The sequence below is a fragment of the Pelecanus crispus genome, chromosome 1, assembly GCF_030463565.1.
Source record: "Pelecanus crispus isolate bPelCri1 chromosome 1, bPelCri1.pri, whole genome shotgun sequence".
Taxonomy (NCBI): domain Eukaryota; kingdom Metazoa; phylum Chordata; class Aves; order Pelecaniformes; family Pelecanidae; genus Pelecanus; species Pelecanus crispus.
The window spans coordinates 94,804,937-94,815,565 of NC_134643.1; positions in this window are offsets into that span (position 1 = coordinate 94,804,937).

Genomic DNA, 10,629 nt, shown 5'->3' on the forward strand with positions numbered 1-10,629 from the left:
AGGATCTGAAGTTAGGGAGCAGGAAAGTGCTACAGCAGAATGAGATCCCTGAGCCCCGCAGGGGCTGTGAAGCACCCAGCCAAGGAAAACGTCTGCTCCTGGTGGCAGTTGCCAATGTCCTGGAGGAACCCTGCAAGTTGGAACAACGGCAGTGGGTGCTGCAGCAGCCGTCAGGCATTGCTCGCCAGGTGGGTTGTTCTGGCTGTTTATAGTGATGCCCGACACTAATGAACTCTGCTGTTGTTCTCCCAATTTGATCAGAAAAGGAAGATGTGGAACTGGACACGGTACATGCCAGATGTAGCCCTGGTAGTTCAGGCAAGCTGCAGACTGAACTGTGCCACACAGAAAAAGGCAGATCTCTTGCAAAGAGCCTGAGGCCCCGAGCAGCCCCAGGGCTACCAACATCCCCAGAGGGACACACTCAGTACCCTGGGGTGAGTGTGCTGCAAAAGGGGAGCCCCTGGGGTGCGTAGCCAAGGGCAGAGCAGCCCAGGGTAGGTTGAATCCAGCACTGCCTGGCCAAAATGAACATGCTCCTTGTTGCCTAATCTGTGAGGACCCATCCCAGGGAGTCCTGAAAAAAACCTCAAGCTGTTGTACACACGGGTGGAGGGCAGAGCAGCACCTTGCTTATGTTAACAGTACCAGCACGTGTTACCCTAGGCAACTGTGTGCTTTTGTCATCATTATCACCGGGGTGTGATCACTTACGAAAGCTTTCTTATCCTGGAGCACAGAATCTAAAGGGAAGCAGTTGGATTGCATCCCCAGCTCCCCTGGCTTCAGCACACATAACTGAGTTCCCCAAATATTGCTTTAGCAGAGAGTTGGACACAGAGCAGAACAAGGAGGGTGTCTCTCTCTCACCCAGCACAGTGACACCAAGCCCAGTTTCATGTAGTTCAGCGTAAAGGAAGAACAGCAGCAAAAGCATCCTTGAGATTTGGCCAAAATCTGCTCAGGAGGGAGCTTCAGGTGCCACTTCTGCTGGGAGGTCAGGCCGGCGTACGCAAGGTCAGATTCCTGTGAGAGGCGGCTCCGTTGGCTGCAAGGCGATCCCGACGTTAAGCCTGAAATGGTGGTGGGCAGCTGGCGCGCCTTCACCTCAGCCGGCACCACCAAGACTGCGGACACAGCATCCTCATGGAAACTGTAAAGCTGGGAGCATCCTTGAGCATGGGGATGCTTTCCTCAGTGGGGAGGGCAGACAGGGGCATTCTCCTGCTGTTGAGAGTCTGGGGGGTCTGGATCAAGACTCAGCCTCTGCCCGCTGCCATGCCAGTCCCTAGTGGCAGCCCTGCTCTGGCTGTGCCCTCCTGCCAGCTCTGAGCCTGTGCGCTGGCAGTGCTGGCCCTGCAATTTAAGGTTGGCTTGACCAGCAGGGAAAGATCAAAGAGTGTGTTCGATCTTAAAGAAAAGGGGGAGTGAGTCTGGGTTGCCTGTGGAAGAGGAGGTCAGACTAGACCAGGAGAGTGGAGGAAGGATCTGGTCTGAGGTTCGTCACCTTCATGCAACTCAGGGTGGGTCAGAGCCATAAATGTGCAGGGCAGGAAAGAGGTTAAGTGAAGAAGAGTGGAAAAGGTAAAGCCACAAATACCCCGACATGAAGGCCCGGATGGGGACATTCTGCTTAGCTGCCTAGGACAGAGATGTATGATTTTTTTTTCCCTATGCAGTTCAGCAGTGTTATCCACTGTGAAAAATCACTGGCCGTGGAAATATCTGATAAGAACTGAGCTGGCATCAGTTGGGAGAACAAAATGTCAAGAATGCATTAGGCTGCACCCCCACTTTTACCAGCAGGCAGGACATTGGGCCGGGAACAGCATGTTGCTCGCCCTTATTTCTAATTGTCCTGCCTGCCTAGCTTCTTTACTGCCTCCTAATGAGTGCCAATACAATGTTTTGAGATTTGATCTTCTCCTAAGAACCCTTCTCCTCCTACATCTCATCCCCCGTCCTGTGTTCCCTAATGCATAGCTTTGGCTTGTGATGGGAAGTTTAGGGAGCTGGGAATGATGTGAGTACAGAGGATTACCTCTAATTTGGCTAGCTCTGCACTCCTAGGCCAAGGGTGACATAGTTTTCCCCATAGAGCAGGAAAAAGTTGCCATTTATAGCAAGATCTGTCTGCTCCCAAGTGCTTTACAATGAAGGAAAGCAAAAACCCCCTTTTCTTCTCCTGCCTGTGTCACATCCCCTTCCATCAAACCTACCCCTCTGACTGTGCCCTCCTGGGATTGTGTGGCTCCCTCCTCACCTCTGCGGGGCTGGAGGGTTGTGTCCCCACTGTATTCAGTGAGCGCAGAAACTCATCCCACGGACGTGTGAAGAGCTGTTTGTCTAACAGTAACACAACACGTGGCATCTGAGGACGCTTTTGTCCCTCAGCAAGGTGGGACAGGCCTTGTTAGGGTTGGATCACAGATGTTAGCCCGAAATTCAGAGAGGGACTGACCTCCCTTTTCCTGCTCAAGGCTTGGCATGAGTGAGGCTGTGAAAGAAAAGGCTTTTCTGTACTCCTTCCTTCCTCAAGCTTGACTCTAACAGCGTGCCTTTCTCAAACCTGGCTTGGGAGGCTTTGCTTCCCCTGATCCCTTGTGAGCCATCACATACTTCTGGCCCCACACGGCACATCCTAAGCTGCTCCCCAGGGCAGCTGGCAATTCAGTTAATTTCCGTGATGCCTTGGGCAAAATACCTGCTTCTCCCTGTGTTTTTGAGCAGAGGGTGCAAGCCCTGTCCCTGGGGGCTGCTGCACTCTTCCCAGGCTGCTGCTGGAGGATATCCAGAGCCAGCTCTCTGCTCTCCTTTAGGGCAGGGCTGGGATGCTGAGCTGCTGGAGGTCAAACCCCACTGATACCCTGGGAGCAATAGCATTGCTGTGCTCTCCCTAGATAGTGGGACAAGCCTATTCAAGCTTTAAAGGTGGTCAGGCAAAAGAGTATTTATGTAGCTGTAGTTATACAGCTGCAGCTGTAAGACACCTGTGGTCATGTATTTAAACAACTAGCTCTTGCCTGAGTGTTCAGGTGTTAATATTCCACCGATGTGAGTGAAGACAGGGCAATCCTTAAGGATAATATGAACCTGAAGTCCTCTTACAGCATGGCTGTTACATACCACAGGTGTGTGTTTTGGGGAGGTGTGTTCATGTGTGTTGGCTGAGGATCCGGCAACCACGTGCATGCGGCAGTGTGAGTGGAGAGCTTCACACAAGGCACTAACTGGAGGATGAGGCACAGAGAGGGGGAAGAGATGCTTAGCGCTTCTTCCAAATTTGGTAGTAATCTGGGGATTTCACACAACCTCATTGATAAAATGAAACCAGCTACGTCATGAGGGCGTGAAAAAGAGACCCTGCTGGCACCAATGCAAGTTTCTTGATGCCAGTAATGACACATGGCGGTTTAAAGAAGTTGATGAGTTCAGGCAGCTGATTACAAAAACACACTGAAATCCAGAACAAAAAAGAGGAAGGCTCAGACAAACTGTAGCTATCTGACTGCTTTCAGAGGAGGTAGTGAGGATCCTGCCTTGACTACTCTGTCTGTGACCAAAATAGATCTTACCCAGCAGATCCTGAGGGTGCTCATCCCAGTATTAAGTTTTCTTTTCTATCATACCTTCATATTTCCCAGTGATCACACTGTTTCCACCAGCTTGCGCTGGATGCCAGCAATGCAGCTGAGCCATTCCTGACCCTTGGTCTGCAGTAATGAGAAGACTTTGCTCAAAGCCTGCAAGTGCTATCTGTTGCTTTGGGAGTAATTCATCCAAGATGGTCCCGAGGAGGAGAAAGAAGGTCACTTGGAAATATTTTTCTCTCCAAGGAAAAACTCTCTTCATTTCTATTTTAATCTCTGGGGATGAATTGCCTCCTAAAAAACCTGGGAGAGCACAGAAGTAAGAGCGTGTGAGTGAGCATGTGTGAGCAAGAGGAGGCTGGGGACAACCAGGTTTCAGACTGGCTGTCACATTGATCCTTTTTAGAAAGTATTTTTTTAAAGGGGGAAAAAAAAAAAAGGAACAGGAAGAAATGTGCCTGGATGATTAGCTGTAGTTACAACTGAAAACAACAAGGGAAAATAGCCTAACTGGGGAAAAGAAAATCCAACTGCCTGCTAAGCCTCTTCCCCCTCCCCTCTGCCTGTGGGCCCAGCTTTGGGCACTGGGGCAGCACCAAGCTGCAGAGACTCTTCCCAGCTGTTTCAGGTTGTAGCTTGACGATGTGGTAAACCTGACTGTAGGGCTCCTGACATCAGATCAAACACACCCCAGCCATGCCATACACAGGGCAGATGAGTATAAACTTGTTGGTTCAAAATCTTTTGTGAATTTTTTGAGACAATAATTCTTGCACAGCCAGGCTTCATGACTGTGCTGCTCTGGTCTTTTTCTGGATCGGATGCTGCCTGTCCTCCCACACATGGGACAAAGCCATCACAAGTGCCATGCGATGCTCTGGCTCATTCGACAGAAATGCAGCCCTGTTACCATGCCTGAGCCAGGCCAGATTTTATATAGGGATGGGTAATGCAGGAGGGCATTGGTTGGATGTAAATGATCAGATCCTCACCACCTAATACATATCACCAAATACAGACAAAGTAGGTGGTGTACGAAGGAAGGGTTTCAGGGTGTTATTTGAAAGCCAGGTTCACCAAGTGGCATCACAACTTAGCTGCATCAGTTTGTCTGGACAAGGGTCCACAACCAGAAGCTCCTTTGGCTGGTGCTGTTGCTGAGACCTTGTGTGGAGCTGCATCCTCCATCATGGTGCTTCTGTCAACTTCTTGGCTGTCTCCCCATCAGGCCCCGATCTGTTTAGTTGTGAAACCTGAGAGTAGTATCTTATGTCCAGCAGGTATGAAGACCAAGGTAAATAACCCTCAATAGAAACCACACTTGTTAGGGAGAGAATGCATATTAGATTTCATAATTCACCTTGGGACTCATTCACCAAAGGCTGCTCTAAGCCCGTTAGTGCCGATGTCTATTTTTAACCCTGATTCCAGTCAGCTGTGGGTCCCAGTCCATGCACGTGACATGCTGTAAAGAATCGTTTTTTTCTTTGCCCTTTAACATTTAAAAAACTACTGTGTTTTTTTTTCTGCTGGCTCTTCACCCTCCTCTCTGCAGCAGTACGGGGAAGAGCTGAGCTGCTCTGCCTGTGGAGAGGTTTCCCATTCCTCACAGCTGATGGTTTTCAAACCATCTCTCACTTTCTGGCTTGTTTCTATGCGTCGGGGATCCAGTTTGGCAAGCACACTGGACCATGGGGGTGCTGGCTGGGCAGCCCTCTAGGGGGTGACACCAGCTTTCCTAGGCATGGGGACCAGAGTCCCGTGCTCTTTAGGAAGCACAGCTTTTTTCCAGCTATAGTAGGAAAGTTCCAGTGGCATTTCACTGGAGAGATTTTTTTTTCGGTATCTCCCTCCTGATCAGATCTCCCCTTTGGGCTGTTTGAACTGGCTGTTTGCCTGACAGCAGCACAAGCCTCCTGGAGGCAGAAGGAATTTTTTGTGTATGGTGCAGGAAATTTGGGGCCTTTAAAAATGAAAGGAAGCATAACAATCCCATTGCTGCTGTTATGAGAGCCAGGCAAACTGGCCATATTTGCTTTCCAGCCTCCTGAAGTCAGAGGGCTCAAAGGTTCACACAAGTGAAGATGTTACTGTGTTTGGGAAGCCAGATGAAAGAAGCAGGGAGACAGGTGATCTCATGGAAGGAAAGATGAGTGTGATGAGAGGGATTTCTATCCCTCCCTATGGGAAGTAAAACTTTCCATAGATACAGACCCTCTGCCATAATCAGCAAAGCCCAGGGGTCCGGAGTCTCTTGGGGTGGCACGTGGAGTAAGGGGGAGAGAGAAGGAGGAGGGCTGCAGAGGCTGGAGGTGATGGAGAGGAGAGGAGAGGAGTGGAGAGGAGAGGAGAAGAGAGGAGAGGAGAGGAGAGGAGAGGAGAGGAGAGGAGAGGAGAGGAGAGGAGAGGAGAGGAGAGGAGAGGAGAACAACACAGCAACATCTGAAGTGAGTGTAGGCAGGGGCTGAGCAAGCCTGCAGCAGGGAGCTATGGGAGGGACCCCAAGCATCGGTACTGTCTGGGAGCTGATGGAGTATGAAGCTGTGAGTGGGAGCGATGGGAGGTCTCTGGGAGGTGCGTTCAAAGTCAGGCTCCTGGGGAGCCTAGCCAAAAGGCTTTAATGAATAAGTTTGTTTATACATTTCCACCTAATTGGGGTTAATCTACTTTGTGTTTTGGCTAATCGGCTGGTTCAGAGGCCTAATAGGTTGGAGGGGGGTATTTTGCCCTCCTCATGTTTTCAGGCCGTGGAGTCAGGGCAGACTGACCGCTGTGGAGGGGCTCAGAGCTGCCTGGTGTCAGGTCTGGCGGAAAAGTGCTTTATCCCTTGAGGAATGGCACTGGGGAGCAGGTCTGTGGGAGAAACTAGTGCCTTTCTTCTCACTAATTGGTGGGTCTCATGAAAACAAAGGATTACTGGGGAAAAAAAACCCACCTCAGTGAGAGCCTGGCACTAAGCGAGGTAACTGCTCTGTAGGGGACTGCTGAGGCTCCCAAATCCTGGTGGGCACCATCCCCAGCTGGCCCCATGCCCTGCCCTCACCCTTCTGCCTCGGAGCCCCACCTTGAGCAAAGGAGATGCTGGGTCAGGCACATGCGTCTGCTGTCCCTCTGTCCCCTGTGAACTTTGCCAGAAGGGAGCCCTTCTGTGCCCGTGTGCCCAGGGACTGTTGCTATTTCAGGTCCCTTTGCTGGCCGGGAGGGGGTGAGTCATGGACATCTCACACAAAGGCTTCCTTGTTGCTTTAGGTTAAAGGAGACGCTGTTGCCACCAGAAGCACATCCCACCCTCTGAGGGTGGAAAAGGAGTCAGGAGGATGAGCTCAGCCATGTGGCAAGAGCCCATTGCGCTAAGGGGAAGCTGCTGTAAATGCTGCCCCTCATGCCAGACCCGTGTGTAAAGTGCTTTTCATGGTGGCTGTGGCCTAGCCATGGGACATGCCAGCGGTGGCGGTTCCAGCGCTTTGGACCTCCCAAGCTCAAGGCTTGTCAAGCAGAAGTTTGCTCTAATGCCTTTGTGCTTGCAAGGTCAAGGATGGGTCTGACCCCTTCAGCATGCCACATGAGGTGGTTTCCAAACCAGTCCCTAAAAAAGCCTTAGTTCCTCTAGAAAATCGCTGCAATGCTCATCCCGCAAGTCTCTCAGAGGAGACAACATATAGAGGGTCTCAGAAAGCTCTCAGGTCCTGGGTGGGAAACAAAAGGGAGCCCAGAGCCTTATTCAGAGCCCGTAAGTTGCACGAAAAGGAGCACAAGAAAACCTGGGCTGCCTTCAGGGCTGCTTGCACACGCTCTCCCCGGCGAGGCAACAAAACCACAGGCAAAACAACGCTGGCGCTGTGATGACGCCCAGCCGACTGGTGACAGACACTCAAGGTCCAGTGTTGTTTAATCACGGCAGATGTAACCTTCCTGTTATTCAAAACCATCCTTGTGCCAGCTCACCCCCGCAGCTGCCCCGGCCATCCCGCAGCCCATGACTCAGCCCTGCCTCCCCTCCCTGCTGGGGGCTGCCAGGGGACCCAGCAGGGACCCTCCATGGGTTTGCCCACCTGCCCATGCATCGGAGGGGGCGCCTGCGTGCACACAACCTCTTGCAAAAAGGTTTGGTCCTCAAAGCCAAACTCATCCAGGCTGGGGAAGGAGCCTCTTGCCGAAGCCAAGGTCAGGGGAGCGAAGCAGCTCCGGATTTTCCCCTGTACTGTTTGTGCAAGGCGCCTGCTGCTCATGCTTGGCCCAGCTGCCAAGCCTGTGGGGCAGTGATTAAATCTCCACGTCTGGCACTGGCGCAGCAAATTCAGGTGGTTGGTTTCCAGTTTGGCTTTTTCATCTCCCTTCTGCCGGCGAAGGTGGAGTGTGCTGCTGCCACAGATGTGGCTGGCCCCATGCCTCCGTGTGCCGTGGGGCAGCCCAGCTGGCTTCTCAAATAAAACACGAGGGCTGCGAGGCTTGAGCCAGGCTTTGCAGGTGATGCCTCAGCCTGCAAGCATGAGGGGCATGCAGCAGTTTTGTCAGGGGCACACGGGTGGGTGATGGTGACTGGGTGCCACCATCAACCCTGAAGACACCCGGAGGTGGGTGCTGAGCCCCTCCATCATGGCTGCTGAGTCAAAGCCCTGTCTCACCACCCGCCCACCTCTGCGTGGGGTGACTGAGCAAAGTGGAAATGCACTCTGGCTGGGAGGCCGTGCTGTGCCGTGCTCTGGCAGAGGCCAGCTGACATTGTGTCCTCTGGTGCTCCAAGTCCAGCAGCAGCGATGGAGGTGGAGAGTGCCTTGGTTCAGCCATGACCATGGGCCAAGTGGTGGGGATGGTGCAGCCACAGCACCATGCTCCCGACCCTGCAGGCCTGAAGGGCCAAAGGGCCTTGGGCACCTTTGCTGACTTGCTGCTCTTGCTCTCTGCATCTGGATTGCAAGCCAACAGCAAGCACAATGCCTAGGTGCTCTCCAAGCTGTGCCCAGTCCCCTGTGGTACCGCCTGGGCTCGTCACCTTCATGACCATAATTCTAGTTGATGATCCGTGCCTGCCGCTCTGGCTGGCACTGGACTCTAGCCAGACCTGTCCCATCCACAGTAGCTTCAACATCAGGAACCAAAGGCCCCCACAAAGGTGGGTCTGAGCCTCGGTCCCTCAGTGGCCAGGCTGAAGGGAACCAGCGTGGACTTGGCACATCAGCAAAGTTAGCACACTCTTCTTCAGGAGCAACACCATTTAGGCATCAGATGGCCAAAAGCCTGGAGATCCACCATCCATGACATGAAACCACTTCATTCATTCATTGTCTAAACTGATGCTGGTCAGGAAGCCTTTCTAAAGGCTTTGAGAACCTGGCACTGGGAGCTTGAACATCCCAGTGGCATGAAGCCCTTGGAGCAGGGGGACAGGCAAGTGCAAGTCTCGCAGCCCTGATGCTCCTCGGCTCAGCACAGAGCAGTGCCATATTTCTGCTTGTAGCTTGGCAGCAGCTACGCAGTCCCATGTAATTGATGGTGGCTCTATAAATGCAAGCAGAACAGAGCAAATACTGTTACCATGGTGGTCTCAGCACTGGGAAAACTCTGCCGAAGTGACCTTGCATTCAAATAGTCATTCTACTTCTGCACCATGATGGGAAGGAAGAGGGAAGGAAGTTTTGCCTGGCCTTGTTCACAATTTTATGACCTCCCAGGACCAGCTTTCCAAAGTGGTATGAGGAGCATGTGTACGGGTCACTTACTACAAAAACCTATGCCTTATTAAAGCCCAAACCTCATACTCTACTTTGGTGCCATTTAATAGTTTCAGTCTCTAATTACTAGGTATTGCTTAGCTTGTAAATATTAACCAACATCTAGGGCCAACATCTATAAAACATCTTGTGTTGCCTTCACCACCACCCCGGCCCTGGTTACCTGCTCTCTTCCCCAAGCGTCAGAGCCCAGTTTGCCCCAGTCACAGCTCCCTCAGTCCCTTATCCAGGCAATGATGTTAAAGCAGTCACTGTGAGGTGAAGCTTTCCTTTACAAGCTAATGCTTGCTCCAGGCTTGGCTTCAGAGTAGTTTTCTTTCAGGAGATCGCAACTAGACTGGCAAGTAACAGCACAAAATGCAAGAGATGCTCCTGGACTGGTGTGAGGCACCCAGGTGAGGACATCCTGAGGCGTTCCTGAGCAGCAAGCATAGCTGTCCTGGTTTCAGCTGGGATAGAGTTAATTTTCTTCCTAGTAGCAGGCACAGTGCTGTGGTTTGGATTTAGTAGAATGTTGATAACACACTGATGTTTTTAGTTGTTGCTAAGTACTGCTTATGCTAGTCAAGGACTTTTCAGCTTCCCATGCTCTGCCAGGTGCACAAGAAACTGGGAGGGGGCACAGCCAGAAGAGTTGATCCAAACTGACCAAAGGGCTATTCCATACCATATGACGTCATGCTCAGTACATAAACTGGGGGGGGGGGGTTGGCCGGGGAGCAGCGATCGCTGCTCTGGAACTGTCTGGGTATCGGTTGGCAGGTGGTGAGCAATTGCATTGTGCATCACTTGCTTTGTATATTATTATTACTATTATTATTATAGTTATTATTACCATATTGTTATTATTATCATTACTGTTTTACTTTATTTCAATTATTAAACTGTTCTTATCTCAACCCAGGAGTGTTTTTCACTCTTACTCCTCCAATTCTCTCCCCCATCCCATCAGGGCAGGGGGAGCGAGCGGCTGCGTGGTGCTTAGTTGCTGGCTGGGGCTAAACCATGACAATAGCCAAGAAGCATTCCCACAGGACATGGCTTGGAACAGTCTGCAAAGGAGCCGCAGCTACGTTACAGCACAAGGACAGCCTAGCGAGGAACCCTGTGGGCTTGCAGGGTACAGGTTCAGCTCTGGTGCAGGTGCTCAGAGGTGTGGAACCCCCGTCCTCCCCACAAATATTCACCTCTAAGCTCAACAAGGCCATCAGCAACCTGACCACACTTTGAAAATGGCTGTGCTTTGAGCAGGCCATTGGACCTTCAGTGTCCCTTCCCACCTACATCTTTTATCCTAGTGAGAGGCC